Consider the following 16,187-nt stretch of genomic DNA (forward strand, 5'->3'; position numbering starts at 1 on the left):
TTTTGTTACGTGTCATATTTGTCTAGGTTTAAAATATTAGTTACAGCACTCGACCAGCTACTTTGTACAAGCCATTAAAGTTAGCTAATATTGTTCAAGACATATATTATACGATGCACTAACAAATTGGATGACATATTTATATCTCGGTTATGTTTAATGGTATGTGTTATGTTCGGTAATACCTTGTATCTGTTAAATGACGGTAATGGGTAAGGGGTGTTACATTTAGTGGTATCAGAGCCATGGTTTAGTCGGTTCTCGGACTAATAAAGTGTGTGTAAAAGTCTAGCTATACATGCCATAAAAATATTGTGATAGTGTGGTGACTCCTGATTATTCTAAACTGTGTTTTGTTTTAATTTAGTAATGGATCCCAAGGAACTGCGGTGATGATCTTTAGTAATGCGCCGGCTCCGCACAAGGGACCGCTACTGTGGAAAGTAGACCTGAGACATTGAGACAAGGAGATGAGGCTCGGGATGCCTTTCTCCAAATGATGAACAATTGGTATACTGAATTTATTCGAGCAAATCCAAATGCTCAACCTCCTCCACCCCCTCCTATACCTCAGACGATTCCTGTAGCTGCTCAAGGTATAGATTTGGTAAGAATGAACAAGCCTCCGGTTGACAAGATTCGAAAACAAGGGGCCGAAGAGTTTAGAGCAAAGGTCGATGATGATCCTGAGAAAGCGGAATTCTGGCTTGAAAATTCTACCCGTGTATTTGATGAGCTCTCATGTACACCCGAGGAATGCTTAAAGTGTGCTGTATCACTTTTGAGAGATTCGGCTTACCACTGGTGGAAGACTTTGGTTGCATGGTGCCAAAAGAAAAATTACTTGGGATTTCTTCCAGAAGAATTTAGAAAGAAATACATAAGTCAGCGATTTATTGATCAAAAACGGAAGGAGTTCCTTGAATTGAAGCAGGGAAAATGTCTCGTAGCGAGTATGAACGCGAATTTGTAAGACTCACAAGTATGCCCAGAATGTGTGTCCACCGAGGCCATTATGTGTAGAAGATTTGAAGATGGGCTGAATGAGGACATTAAAGTGCTTGTAGGAATTTTGGAGTTGAAAGAATTTGTAGTATTGGTTGATCGAGCTCTTAAAGTCGAAGAATTGAACAAAGAAAGAAGAAAAGTCGCTATTGAGGCCCGAGATGTCGAAAAAGACAGATAAGCAAGCCATTTCAATCTCAACCAAAGAGGTCCAAAGAGACAAACCCTCGAATGATGATTCAATTGGGGATTCACACAGAGATCGTGGTAGAGCATATTCGGGTCTAAAGCTCAAGCTACTTGTGTCAAGTGTGGGTAATGTGCGACCTAGAAAGCCCGAGTGTCGACAATGTGGCGAGCAACATTATGGTGAGTGTTGGGGACCGAGCGAGCTTGTTTCAGTGTGTTCTCGCGAGCATTTTATTAGAGATTGTCCGGAGAAAGTTAAAGAAGAAAGATTTGAGTGCTAGCAGAATACCACCGCTAGTAGAGGTAGACCACCGAGAAATCTGGAGGTGGGACTAGTAGTAAAGCGTGATGAAAGATTTAACGCAAGATCGGAAGCTAGAGCACTGCTAGAGCTTATGCTATACGTGTTCGAGAAGATGCATCATCTCCGATGTCATTCTTGGTACATTTTCTCTATGATACTATTGTTATTGTATTGATTGATCCCGGTCTACTCATTCCTATATTTGCATGAATTTAGTATCCAATAAAAAGTTGCTGTTGAATTTCTTGAGTTTACGATTAAAGTGTCGAACCCTTAGGCCAATATGTGCTAGTTGACAAGGTTTGCAAGAATTGCCCATTAATGATTCAAGGTCACTGTTTTCCGCCAACTTGATGTTGTTACCATTTGGTGAGTTTGATGTTATCTTGGGAATGGTGGTTAACATTGTATGATGCTAAGGTAGATTGTAAACAAAAGACACTAGAGTTGAAATGTGAAAATGGAGAAATTTCGTGGGTTGAAACAGATGAATCAAATAAATTGCCTATGGTGATTTCGCACATGTCCGCATGAAATACATGAGAAAAGGGTGTGAAGCTTATCCGCTTATGTAATGAATATTGAGTTGCCTCAACTGAAATTTGAATCGATCTGATAGTCTGTGAGTTTCGGATGTATTTCCGAGGAATTGTCAGGTTGCCTCCAAAGCGAGAGATAGATTTTGCCATTGATTTGTTGCCGGCATCGCACCGATCTCGATTGCTCCATATAGAATGGCTCATGAATTAAAAGAATTGAAGGCTCGCCAGGAGTTAACGGACAAGGGATTTGTGAGACCGAGTTTCTCTCCCTGGGTGCTCTGTATTATTCATAAAGAAGAATGATAGTGAGTTGCGGATCAAGAGAACTCAATGCGAATCAAGTTACGACTCGATTTTCGAGTTGGACCGGATGAGTGTTTGATGTTTCGAGACAGGATATGTGTGCGAAAAACGATAAATTGATTCGAAAATATTACATGAGGCGCATAATGGTGTTTATCGGTTCATCCTGGTAGCACAAAATGTATAATGACTTAAAGAAGTTGTATTGGTGGCGGTATGAAAAGGGACATTTCGAATTTGTAACCAAGTGTTTGATCATCAACAAGTAAAAGTGAACATCAAGTGCCTTGAGGATTACTTCAACCGGTAATGGTGCTCGAGTGGAAATGGGACAAGATTACCATGGATTTTGTAACCGGTTTGCCTTTAACTCCTAAAAGAAGGATCTTTGTTTGGGTAGTGGTTGATAGATTAACAAAGTCACCCACTTTATACCAAGACGCGTCTGATTACTCACTTGATAAATTAGCGAATTATATATTGCTAAAATTGTGAAGTTGCACGGAGTACCTATGTCTATAATATCGATAGAGATCCAAGATTTACCTCGAGATTTTGGAAAAAGTTACAAGAAGCTTTGGGTACAAAATTGAACTTTAGTATCTGCATTTTATCCACAAACAGATGGTCAAACGGAAAGAGTAATCCGTACTCGAAGATATGCTTAGATCTTGTGTTTTAGAATTTGGAGGTAGTTGGGAGAAATATCTATCGTGATTGAGTTTGCCTACAATAACAGTTATCAATCAAGTATACAAATGGCACCGTCTGAAGCCTTGTATGGTCGTAAGTGTCGAACTCCTTTATATTGGACCGAGCTTAGTGAGAAGCAGATTCATGGAGTTGATCTAGTTAAAGAAACGAAGAGAAAATAAAAGTAATTCGGATTGCTTGAAAGTCGCTTCAGATCGACAAAAGTCATATCTGATTTAAAAGAAAAGAGATTGAATTTCGGTGGGTGATAAAGTGTTCTTGAAGGTGTCACCATGGAAAAAGATTCGAGATTTAGTCGAAAAGGCAAGTTGAGTCCGTGTTTTATTGGGCCGTCTGAGATTCTTGAGAGAATTGGACCGATGGCATATAGGTTGGCCTTACCGGCAGAGTTAGAAAGAATTCATAATGTGTTTCATGTATCAATGTTGCGACGTTATCGTTCGATCCTTCACATGTGATTTCCCAACGAAATTGAGATTCGATCGGATATGACCTATGAGGAGAAACCAAGAAAGATTTTGGCTCGAGAGGTTAAGCAGTTAAGAAATAAAAGTATAGCTTTAGTGAAAGTATTGTGGCACAGACATGGGATAGAAGAGGCTACGTGGGAACCTAAGGAAGCTATGAGGAAACAGATACCAAACCTCTTTCTGGTAAGATTTTTGGGACGAAAATCTCAAAAAGGGGAGAATTGTGACAACCCGAATTAGGGCCTAATCGAATAGTGGTTTTGTGACCACAAATCCAAGATAGAAATAATTGTTTTATAATTATTTTGGGGTTTATGATATGATTGCATGATTGTGTGAAAATTTCGTGATGAAATTCTATGCCTAAAGTGCTTAAATTGAAAGTAGGGACTAAATCGAATAAGTTGCAAAATTTGCATCCCGAAAGTTTTAGTATGAAATTGTTTTGGAATATTAATTAGGAGGTCTTAAATAGCAATTTGACCAATTTTAAGTTCATGGACAAAATTAGGACATGGAAGGAATTTTTGAAAGTTTAGTAAGGAGGGCATTTTGGTCATTTGGATATTAAATGAAATAAAATGGGAAAAATAACACAAAATTGATCATCATCCTCCTTAGTTGCTGCCGAATTCTCCTCTCTCCATAGCTAGGGTTTCTTCAATTTTCAAGCTCCATAGTAAGTGATTCCAAGCCCGCTTTTAATGTTCTTTACGCTTTTGGAATCCGGAAGCTCGATTAAGCTTATGCTAGTAATAATTTAACCTAGGGTTCATATTTGGAAAAATACCCATAGGTGAAATTTGTGTATTTTGATGTTTTATGATAGAATATGAGGTTTTAAATTAAGTTAAATAACTTGTGCTACTCGGTTTTAAGTGAAAGCGAGTAAAAGCAAGATAATCGGTAAAAATGCCTATTGTTCATAACTATATGATAGAGTGAGAATTTGATGTTGTTGTAGAAGAGAAAATGTTCAGCATATCATAAAATATAAGAATAAGGGCTGAAATTAAATTCCGAGCCTAGGGGCAAAATTGTAATTTTGTAAAGTTAGGGGCAAAATGTAATTTTTCCATGATGTGATTTTGGATTGAAATAAATAGTATGAGTATTAAATGAGCTAAATATGTTATTATAGATCAAGAAAGACGCGAATTGATCTCGAGCGGGGAAGGAAAAAGTTTTGGACTAAATTGCAAAATTTCCACATTTTGCACCAAGGTAAGTTTGTATGTAAATATTACAATAATTTCATGTACATTCTTATATTTCAGCCTATTATATAAATACATTAGCTGATGTTAAAATATAAATCGACTATTGGAAGAATGGAAATAAATATAGAGAGAGATCCGGTTGAACATTGGAGAGATCGAATGAAATAGAGGAGCGTAGCTAGGTCACATGTATGATCTTGAGTGCACATCATGTGTACAAGAAAGCTACGAGACACCTGTAGTAGCTAGGTCACATGTGTGATACGAGATGTATCCCATGTAGACAAGAGAGCTACGTGAAAGATAAATGTAGCTAGGTCGCATGCGTGATTCCAAGTGAAGGACACCATGTAGACAAGAGAGCTACGTGAAAGATAAATGTAGCTAGGTCGCATGCGTGATTCCAAGTGAAAGACACCATGTAGACAAGAGAGCTACGAGACAAATCGGTTAGGTCGCATGAGTGGTACTAAATGTTCACCATGTGTACAAGAGAGCCGAACTAAACGAAGTATGATGGTGGGGCTGTGTGCTGAAACCATTAAATATCGAGGATTGATCCGAATTGCTCAACGGGATGGCTTTGTGGTGATATTGTGGTTTGGACCTACACTTATGGTGAATGAAATGTGGTGAAAATGATTTGTGGTATATACATTTATAAGATAAAATGAGGATAGCATAAAGAATGTGTGAAAGAGTGAAATTAACATTAAAACTGTTTTTAGATGGTAGCAGTGACCTGATTTTAAAAAATCACCAAAAATAGGAAGAATATAATTATAGGTTGAATGAGATGTGAAATTAAAGTTTAATGAGTCTACTTTCATATAAAAAAAACAGAGCAAGCAAAGGAATTCTATATTTTGAGATATTTACAATTGTAAGTGACTTGCTCAGGATGAATACGTGATCCCCTGTTCCAACTTTGAAAAATCATTAAAAATTGTAGAAAGCAAATTAAGAAATATAGTTTACATGTCTAAATTCCTTATTGAGACTAGTTTTAAATGAAATAGACTTCAGGGTTGTTTGAATTGTGTACTGAGAGAAATTCAATTCGTAGTGAACAGAGGTCAGATCAGTCGAGCTGTGTAACAGGGGAAACTTTAACTAATAAACTGTACTAATCGGCTGAACCAAAAAATTATAGAAAAAAATTAGAAAAAATCTTTATGAGTCTAGATTCAGGAAAATTTTACGGATTTGAATTTCGAGTTTTGTAACTCGAGTTATGGTTTATTTAGTGAATATGACGCAGCAAAGACAGCTTAATCAAAGTGGAATGAATAGTGAAGTTAAAGTAGATATACTTGAATTGTTGTGTAAACATGTTAGATTCTTTAATTAGCATTTACATACTTACTTACTAAGCTATAAGCTTACTTTGTTTCTCTCTTTTGTCTTATAGTGTCCTTCGGCTTGCTCAGGAGTTAAGGATCGTGAAGATCTACCCGCACTATCATACTTTAGGGTATTTGAACTAAACGTTTTGAATTATGGCATGTATAGTAGGCTTAATTATTTTGTTACGTGTTATATTTGTCTAGGTTTAAAATATTAGTTTGAAGACTCGACCAGCTACTTTGTACAAGCCATTAAAGTTGGCTAATATTGTTCAAGACATATATTATACGATGCACTAACAAATTGGATGACATATTTATATCTCGGTTATGTTTAATGGTATGTGTTATGTTCTGGTAATACCTTGTATCCTGTTCCGGCGACGGTAACGGGTAAGGGGTGTTACACCTCCCCTCTTATCAGGGCACTTGGTTGATTATTCTCCATAACTCAAATTCAAGGAATCCATTCATCATTTAGGAAGTTTCACTTCTCTCCCTATCTTATGATCTTATATCTATACCATCGTAAATCTAACTTTGTACATTGAAGGTAATGTACATCTTAAGTGTGGGGGGTCTTTTATATCATTATCAGAAAATACCTGAATTTTGTCTTATTCTCATTTGATCTTCTCATATCATTATTAGAATGAATTTTTATTGATTTATGATTTTCTATTAATATGTCTTGAATAAAAACATAGGCATTTATGCATTGACTATTCAAACTTTAAGGAATTAGAGAATCAAGCATGATAAAGTTGATTTTTGAGAATTAAAATTTTTTTAGGTTGTTTCCCCAAGTTTAGGTATTATCTTGAGTTGAAATTCACAGGGTTAAACATCAAAATGCCATAATTTTTATGAGATCTTGAGCCTTTAGAGCATCTATTATTTCTTTCATGCTCACTTTTATTGTTGCATTGAGTGCGTCAATATTGAATTTTCATTCTAGAACTTGCTTGATTATGCATGTCAAGACCACACCATTTGATTTGATATGTCGAGATGATAAAGGCACTTAGGTTTAACCCACTCACTCCATAAAAGCCTACATTCACAATTAACCCTTAGTGAATCCCCTTGAGCCTAGCAACCCAATCATTGATTTACCCTCAACATTAACCCTTAACCCATTATTGTTGAAATCCCCTAAATTAATTTGATCCCTATTTTTGTCGAGATTTGATTTGAATAAATTACTTAGCTATGTTTTATGTTTAATATATAGCCTATGTTATTTGGCTTGTTCTAAATAATAATAATAATACAATACATACATATATTTTAGTAGTTATTCATCGTTTTTTAAGCTTAAGTGTTAATTAAAGCTCACTTGTATTCAATTAATGATTAGTTATTTTTCAAGTTAGGTAATTTTTCAATTTAATCTCGATTCTAACCTTTTCTTTCAGCTTGTGACCACACCCCCTATCCAAAGCCACGTTACAACCCGCTAAAGACCTTTTGATTGACGTATCATCTAAATTTATAGTGGTGGAGATTTGATTTTCATGCAAGCCTATGGTAATAATGTTTCATATTGACTAATGAGTGCTTCATTTATTGTCCTTAAACACCTCGAGTGATTTGAGTGAATCTTTAGTGAGGATGTTAAACTTTGTGATATTTTGAATCAAAGGTGATCGCTTAAATGAGGGGAGACACCTATGCTTTCGTGATAAAATGTTCAACTTGCAATGTTTGAAACTTTGATGTTCTTCTAGTTGAATTCTCAATGTATGGTTTATTTTGATACATTATCGATAGGGATTATAAGTTTAGAAGAATTTATTTTGATTGTGAGTTGAGGATTTTGCTTGAGGACAAGCAAACGGTTAAGCGTAGGGGTATTTGATAAACCATAATTTATACATATTTTTATCCCATGCTTAGCACATTTATGGATGATTTCTCCTTAGATTTGATGACTTCGATGCTCCTAATGCTTTAATTTCATGTTTTATACTTAGGTGAGCATATAAGAATAAAAAGAGTGAGAAAAGAGCCGAAAACAAAGAAAATGGTCCAACATGAGAAATCAACACAGCCTGGGCTTCCTCACACGGGTAGTTCATATGCCCGTGCCTATTTAACAGCCTTGACCACGATCTGAATCGATCGCACACCGGCGTGTCCCTGTCGAGCCCAAGTATAGTCCTATTCGGAAAAGGCCACTTTTGAGGGCTCTTAGGCATTCTAAAGCCTATTTAAACACATAAGGAGGCACTAGAAAAGGGAACACGGAGTAGGAGGCAAGGAATTACTCAAGGAAAGCCAATTGATCCATCTCAGAAGTCGGATTCATCATCAAGACTGAAGATCTCCCTTCAATTTCCTTCAGGAGTTTTGGGTTTTCTTTATGTTTTGTTATATTTATTCTTTTTAGATGTTTTCTTTCATAATTATGTACTAAACCCCCTAAATACCTAAGGGAATGAAACCTAAGATGGATCTTGTTATTATTATCTGAATTATATGATAAATATTTGACTTGCTCTTAATTATGTGTTTTTAATTCTTGTTTTAATATTCCAGGATATTGATTCAAGTTAATGCACTTATTTAGAGGAGTAAATGTCCCTGTCTAAGAGTAAATTTTTCATAATTAAGCGGAGTTGATTACAGCCTAGAGATAGGGTAACAAGATTTTTTCAGATTAGGGTGAAACCTAATAAGGGAGTCCATAGATCGAGTTAATGCAACACTAGGGTGTTAATTAGAAATAAATTTCAATTAATCAACCTAGGGTTAGACGTTATTAGTCTCGAGAGAGATAATAATATAACTTAGAGATTTCTACGGATCAAGTCAAATGAATAAATCGTCTGGTTCAGAGTCAAATAACAAGTGAAGTTTAAGTGGATTTTTCCTTGGGTATTGTCTTCATCAATCGAGTTTTCCCAAAAGCTTTTCCCCAATTTTCTCTCTGTGCACCCTTAGTTTAGTAATTAGTTTAGATAAACAAATCCCTTAACTTTTAGGCTAGATAATAAAAAGAAAGTAATTACTAGTACTCTTGGTTCCTTTGGGTTCGACAATCTGGTCTTGCTAAAGCTATACTACTGTTTGGTAGGTACATTTGCCTTCATCTTGATAATAGTTAATTTCAAGAATGATTAATTATAAATTTTTAAAACCTGTCACGAATATCACGTATCAGTTTCCCTAACCCGTGTAACTTTCCTTTTGCAAGGCATGAACAAATTGAAGTCACGTGGCCAAGCCACACGCCTGTGTGCCTGGCCGTGTGATTAATTAATTTTCATAAAATAGGTGCAGACTTCACACAGCCAGGACACACGCCCATGTTTGGGGCTGTGTCCCTCACATGGTTGAGACACATGCCTGTGTTTCTGCCCGTGTGCTCAATTCTGAGCATTATGTTTCTCAAAATTAAGGTACAGGGGACACACGGCAAAAACACTTGCTCATGGGGCAGGCCGTGGCCTAGACACACTCCTGTTTGTCTATCCATGTGGACAAAAATAAAGGCTATCTACCAAGCGAATTTGCCACCCTTATTTGCACACACTACACAACATCAAATGGCACAAATCATAGCATACTAAGACAGCCCAAACATCCACAATCAAGGCTAAAACATGTCATTTCAATACCTAACATACTTATAACATCATATTTTACAAAACCAAATCATACCACTCACATTCTACAAGCTTCAATATGGCTACCATTAATATGCATTGTATCATATAGATCTTCTAGCATATCAATGAGCCAAACTCAATCATTTGACAACAAAGCTATATAATTATAAATAAACATATAGCGAACCATTATAAAATACATAAACAAAAGGCATTGGCACGTATACTTATATAAATAGGCTTACAACCATTTTAGTCAAAATAAGCCAATTAGATGGCTAAATACCAAATCACCTTAAACAAATATAACCCAACACATTTGGCCAAATTCATAATGACACATATACCAACATAACCAAGACCCTATACATGCCATATACTCAAAATGTTTAAAATCATCGATAACCAAAATGACAGTTTGATAGTGTGATGCGATCTTTGATTTCCAATCCAAGCTAGCTTGGTAACACTATAAAACATGGGAAAATATAATGGAGTAAGCTATATAGCTTAGTAAGCTCGTGATAAACCGTAAATTATATAATTTTTTACACCATGTTTAATGCATTTTATGGATGATTTCTCATTAGAATTGGTGAATTCGATGCTCCTAATGCTTTAATTTCATGTTTTATATTTACGAGAGCATAGTAGAGCAAAAGGAACGAGAAAGAGACCAAAAACGGAGAAAATGGGCCAAAGTACAAAATCAACACGGCTTGGACCTCCTGTAACACCCCTTACCCGTATCCGAGGCCGGGCTAAGGTACGAGGCGTTACTAGACAAACATAGAAACATTAAACTAAAATACGAGCCATAAAATTTTATTCATATTTCAAAGCGTTCATTCTCTTACACATAGTCCCTTATTTGAGTCTACAGAGCCCAAAACATACTTTAGAAAGGGTTTGGGACTAAATCGAGAACTTAAAAAAATCTTGGAAATTTCATGCTTTAAGGCTCTACACGCCGTGTCCCAAAGTCGTGTTCCATACACTATTTGAGACACATGGTCGTGTCTCTCTACTGTGGAATATACCTAGGCTATTTTCCAAGCTTTGGTCAACCTTGATCTCTTACACACTTATACAAAATCAAAAGCATATAACATGGTATTCATTTAATGATTAAACATCCTCAATTAAACCACAAACATAGCATTTGTATGTCATCATACATGTGTCTCTCATACTCATTTTACCTTGTTTATTATAGTACCACTTATACATTTATACCAAGATTATCATCTTACCAAATATCTTCACTTAATCATCAAGCATTCATATTTAAAGCTAGATCATATCTTTATAAAATACCACGATCCAGATCATGAGGATAACATGTTTTCCTGAAACATTTCAATTCAATTCCATACCCAACAAGCATTACATTGAGACTAGTCATATATATATATATATATATATATATATATATACATGTCATGATACATAACATTCTCTTTTTGTTTTCTTATAAACACATATAATTTATTTCATTATATCAATATTTCATATACCATAGTTTCCATGTATTCCACATATATTTATTTTCCTCCTCCTCCTCTCCATTCCACATCCTTAATGTATATAGCATTCTTGTAAGTACGATTTCACAATTTACTAATAAATGTTCACATCAAACTGTCCACATGAGTCATAGTCACTTAATTATTTATAATTTGAGCTACAGAGCTCCAAATTAATATCCGTAAATTTTTCCTGAAACTACACTCACATATATTTGAACTATAAAATTTTCATAATTTTTGGTTTAGCCATTTAGTACAGTTTATTCATTAAAATTGCCCCTATTTCACTTTCTGACAGTTCTGACCTCTCTTCACTAAAAAATAATTATCTCACAGTACAGAACTCAGATAATATTCTTTTTGATTTATCTTGAAAATAGACTCATTATGGATTTTAAAAATATAATTTTGAGACTCTAATTATTTTTCTCCAAATTTTTGTGATTTTCCAAAGTCAGAACAGGGGATCACGTAATCATTCTAAATCAGTCTCATAAAAACATAAATATCTAAAAATATAGAACTCCTTTGCTTTGTATGTTCCTTTTATATGAAAATAGACTCATTAAGATTTAATCTGATATCTCATTTAGTCTCTGATTCAATTTATACTATTTTTGGTGATTTTTCAAAATCACGTCACTGCTACTGTCCAAAACAGTTTTATTGCTAATTCACTCTTTCACACTTTCTCTGTATTAACCTCATTTTAACATACATATCACAAATCATTTTCACCACATTTCGTACATCACAAGTATAGGCCCATGATCACAAGGTCACCATAAAATCATCCTCATGTATAACTTACTTGTTTATAACCTTACCACATCCTGGTCACTTAATGAACACATCATTCACATAACCAAGTTCCTGCACTTATTCATCACAAAACTCACAAAGCAATACATAGAGAGTCTCCGTTGAACACTTGGATCAATCCTCGATACTTGGTGGTTTCAGCACATAGCTCCACCCTTCATATAGTTCGGCTCTCTTGTACACATGGTGAACACTTAGTACCACCCATGTGACCTAGCCAATTTATCTCGTAGCTCTCTTGTCTACATGGTGTCCTTCACTTGGAACCACGCATGCGACCTAGCTACATATATCCGTAGCTCTCTTGTCTACATGGTGTACACATAGCATCACCCATGCGACCTAGCTACATCATAATGTCTTGTAGCTCTCTTGTACACATGATGTGCACTCAAGACTATACATGTGACCTAGCTACATACCATCTGTATCATCCAATCTTCCAGAAGGTTCAACCGGATTTCTCTCTTTCCCAACAATTTCACCAATCAAGTAATTATCCACAAACATATTTCCAATATTTTTATAAAATATCATAATACAAGTAATAGTGATGTATTACTTACATATAAACTTACATCTCATTTAATATCAACGCAATAACATTAAATTACACATTGTCTTATTAAAAATCATATGAACTTACAATTTCCCATAATATCCATAATCATAGAAATCACATTTATGTATGATAATTCAATGCACTTCATGTACCATAGACATATTTTTAAATCAATTCATAAACTTGGCACCATAATCATTTAATTTAACATAATTCAATTAATTCACTAAATTTAACTTTCAAATATAAATTACAACATTATTGTTGTATTATTATCATACCAACTTACATACTTTCAACACCTCGGAGATCATAGTAAATATATCAATTTTACATTGAAACATGCATAAATTAATGCTTATTATACATATGAACTTACCTTGATATTAAAACAGCCATTTTACCAACTTTCCCAATTTTTAATTTTTCTCTCATTCTAGGTTCAAATCTCGTTTTCCGGGATCTAAAACATCATATTTTACTTATTTAATTAATGTACTATTCAAAACAGTCCTTAACTCAAACTTTGAAAAAATTACAATTTTGCCCCTAAACTTTTGCATATTTACACTTTTGCCCCTAGGCTCGGGAATTAAACTTCATCCCTTATTCTTATGTTTTATGAAATGATGATCACTTTTCCCTTCTATGGCAACATCAAATTCTCACTCTAACATATACTTATGACTATTAGGTATTTTTATCGATTAAGCCCTTTTGCTTGTTTTCACTTAAAACCGAGTAGCACAAGTTGTCTAGCATAACTTAAAACCTCATATTGTATCATAAAAAACCATAATACACAAATTTTACCTATGGGTATTTTTCCAAATATGAACCCTAGGTTGAATTATTGCTAGCATAAGCTAAATCAAGTTACCGAGACTCCAAAAACGTAAAAAAAACTTGAAAAACGGGGTTAGAACGGACTTACAATTGAGCTTGGGAAGCTTGAAAACCCTAGCCATGGAGTCTCCCTTGGTATACACGTCCATGGTGAAGAAGATGAGCAACATTGGCTTTTAATTTTGTATTTTAATTCATTTTACCCCTAAATGACCAAAATACCCTTACTACTAAACTTTCCAAAAATTCCATCCATGTCCAATTTTTTTCCATAACTTAGAAATTGGTAAAATTGCTATTTAAGACCTCCTAATTAATATTTCAAATCAATTTCATACTAGAAACTTCTAGAATGCAAGTTTTGCAACTTATTCAATTTAGTCCCTAACTTCGAATTAAGCACTTTATGCATAGAATTTCTTCACGAAATTTTCACACAATCATGCAATCATATCATAGACCTCAAAATAATCATAAAATAATTATTTAAATCTCAGATTTTGTGGTCCTGAAACCTCTGTTCCAACTAGCCCAATTTTGGGCTATTACACCTCCTCACACGAGCAGACCACACAGCCGTGTCAATTTGGCAGGCTTGAACACGGCCTGAAGTAATCGAATAGGGGCTGTTACACGGGCGTGTCTCTGTCGAGCCCAAGTTGAGTCCAATTTGGAAAAGGCCAATTTTGAGGGTTTTTAGGCATTGCAAAGCCTATAAATACACCCTAGAGGAAGAGGAAAAAGGAGGCAGAGAAGGGGGAGTAAGGAATTACTCCAAGGAATCTGATTGATCCATCTAAAAAGTCAGATTCATCATCAAGACTAAAGATCTCTCCTCAATTCCTCTTCAGGAGTTTTGGGTTTTCTTTATGTTTTGTATTCTTTTTTCTGCTAAGGTGTTTTCTTAATTAGTTATGAACTAAAACCCCTAAATACCTAAGGGGAGTGAAACCTAAGAAGAATCTTGTTATTATTTTCCGAATCATATGATAAATATTTAACTTGTTCTTAATTATGTGTTCTTAATTCTTGTTTTGATATCCCAGGATACTGATTCAAGACATGCTCTTATTCAGAGGAGGAATAGACCCTGTCTAAGAGTACATTTGTCATAATTAAGTAGAGTTGATTGCACGCCTAGAAATAGGGTGACAAGATTTTGCCGAATTAGGGTGAAACCTAATAAGGGGATCCATAGATTGAGTTAATACAACCCAAGAGTGTTAATTAAAGAAAAGTCTCAGTTTTTTAATCTAGGGATTAGACGTTATTAGTCTTGAATAGGGATAATAACATAACTTAGGGATCTCTACGGAACAAGTTGAGTGAATAAATCGTCTAATTCGGAGCCAGAATAACAAGTAAAGTCTAGGTGGATTTTTCCTTAGGTATTGTCTTAAGTCAATCGATTTTTCTTAAAAGCAATTCCCCAATTCTTTTCTCTGTGAGTTTTTAGTTTAGATAAGTTGTTAATTAAAACAAAACCCCATTATTCTTAGGCTAGATAATAAAAAGACAGTCATTACTAGTACTTTTAAGTCCTTTGGGTTCGACAATCCGATCTTGCTAAAACTATACTACTGTTTGATAGGTACACTTGCTTACATCGCGATAATAGTTAGTTCAAGAACGAGTAATTATAAATATTTAAAACCTATCACAAAACCACGCGATCAAGTATTTTGGCGCCGTTGCCAGGGAACTAAGATATTAGGAATGCTCAATGTTTATTACTTTAGCCATTTATTTTTCTTGCAATTTAATTTAATTTTTTTATTATTATTTATTAACCTACTCTTTCTTTCTCTTGGCAAGTTTTCATAGTTTATGACTAGAAGAAACCCGTCAAGGCCACTATTTTTTGACGAAGAAATTGATCGCACAGTTCGTAGAAACCAAAGAGAAATAAGGTGAAGCTTAAGATACACAGAGAATGAGCAAGAAGATGATACCCCAACCGAAGAGATGGCTGAAGACCAAGGCAATCAGCTACGTCCTGCAATTGAAGTTAATCAAAATCCTGCTCCACGTACTGTGTATGATTATGATAAACCTTCTTTAACAGTAACTAAATCTAGCATAGTTAGACCTGCTGTAGCTGCAAATACTTTTGAATTAAAACCTAATACTATTCAGATGATACAACAATTTGTTCAGTTTGATGGTTTACAGGATGAAGATCCCAACGCTTACTTAGCAAACTTTCTGGAATTTTGCTATACATTTAAAATCAATGGCGTTTCTGATGATTCCATTCGTCTTCAGTTATTCCCTTTTTCATTGAGGAACAAAGCTAAACAGTGGTTGAACTCGTTACCACGAGGGTCAATTACTACTTGGGAACAAATGACCGAAAAATTTTTACTAAAATATTTTTCACCGGCTAAAACGGCTAAATTACGTAATGATATCTCTTCTTTTGTGCAGATGGATTTAGAAACACTCTACAGTGCATGGGAGAGATACAAAGACCTTTTAAGAAGGTGCCCTCACCATGGGTTACTGCTTTGGCTCCAAGTACAAACATTTCACAATGGTCTGAATCCTTCGACTTGGAAAATGGTTGATGCAGTTGCTGGTGGAACCATCAACAATAAAACATCGGAAGATGCCTATGAGTTTGTAAAAGAGATGTTAGTAAATAACTATTAGTGGCAAGTCATGAGGACAAAGCCAATGAAAGCAACCGATGTTTATAACGTCGATTCAGTCACCATGCTC

At 35.0% G+C, this 16,187-nt stretch overlaps 1 non-coding gene across 1 annotated transcript; it reads right to left on the minus strand.

The window, feature by feature from the left end:
- Nucleotides 1–15,860: 15,860 nt before the first annotated feature.
- LOC128285822 (small nucleolar RNA R71) lies at nt 15,861–15,967 on the minus strand. Its single transcript, XR_008276370.1, has one exon. It is a non-coding gene; the product is annotated as a small nucleolar RNA R71 (small nucleolar RNA).
- Nucleotides 15,968–16,187: the final 220 nt, after the last annotated feature.

Source organism: Gossypium arboreum, chromosome 12, assembly GCF_025698485.1.
Source record: "Gossypium arboreum isolate Shixiya-1 chromosome 12, ASM2569848v2, whole genome shotgun sequence".
NCBI classification, from domain to species: domain Eukaryota; kingdom Viridiplantae; phylum Streptophyta; class Magnoliopsida; order Malvales; family Malvaceae; genus Gossypium; species Gossypium arboreum.